Source organism: Cebus imitator, unplaced genomic scaffold (genome assembly GCF_001604975.1).
Source record: "Cebus imitator isolate Cc_AM_T3 unplaced genomic scaffold, Cebus_imitator-1.0 Scaffold348, whole genome shotgun sequence".
Classification (NCBI taxonomy): domain Eukaryota; kingdom Metazoa; phylum Chordata; class Mammalia; order Primates; family Cebidae; genus Cebus; species Cebus imitator.
In genome coordinates this window covers 1,272,481-1,273,647 of record NW_016107663.1, presented here as the reverse complement: position 1 = coordinate 1,273,647, position 1,167 = coordinate 1,272,481, and positions in this window count along the sequence as shown.

Genomic DNA, 1,167 nt, shown 5'->3' with positions numbered 1-1,167 from the left:
AAAAAAAAAAAAAAAAGAAATTCCAGATGGATCCACCATTTGCCAGCTGTGTGGCTTCTGGCAGAGCACCTAAACAGAGTTTAAACAAACCTGGAGAAAATAACATCTATCTCACAAAGCTGTGATCATTAAATTTAAGTAGTTTTATTTTTGGTAGTAGTTACTATAAAGTTATGTAAAACATTGTGTGGGAGAGCACTGAAAAATGTGAAGTACTATTAAAAATGTAAAAGAAATATTATATTATTATTGTTTTCTTTATTACTTGAAGTGTGGAAGGAAGTGGTCCGGAAGTAGATTCCAGGAACAGAAGCAAGCTTGTTGGGGAGAAGGACAAGGGCAGCTGGGCTGATGATGCATTTGAGTTGAGTAAAAACCAAATGCCTCTTATCAGCTCTTTACTGACAAGGTCAGACTCTCTCTCAGTCACTGAATACCCCAGACAAGATCTGCAGCAATCTGCACAGGTCTGAGACCCAGGCTCCACACCTGCCCCAATTATGCCCATCCAGAGCAGTGCTGGATAAGGAATGATGCCTAATAAATGCTATCTGCTCCCATATTTGTATCATTCTATATTTTAATTACAGAAATGACCCTAATCATGTTTCAGAAAATTTGGAAAATATGATAAAAAGAAAACATTTAAACATTTTGGCATGAAGTTTAACAGAAACTCTACCATAATTTGATGTACTTCTGTGCTTTTTTTTTTTTTTTTTTTTTGTATGCTTTTTAATGTTCTTACTTTAATTGTATTTGTATAGGCTGTTCTATGTTCTGCTAATTTCCTTCCTTAATATATAATGAGTATTCTCTCGGTACGTGTTTCAGCATAAACATTAATTTTAGAGTTGGTAGAATATTCTATCCATTCAACAGATGATGTGCCAGTCTCCTATTGTTGGATATTATGTTACTTCCATTTTTTAAAATATTAAACAATGTGACAACAGACAGCTTAATGCATCTAGCATTTTCTGTATTTAAGATTATTTTAAGATACCCTAAAGGGCTGGGCGTGGTGGCTCACGCCTATAATCCCAGCACTTTGGGAGGCCGAGGAGGGTGGATCACGAGGTCAAGAGATCGAGACCATCCTGGTCAACACGGTGAAACCCCATCTCTACTAAAAACACAAAAAATTATCTGGGCATGGTGGTGCAT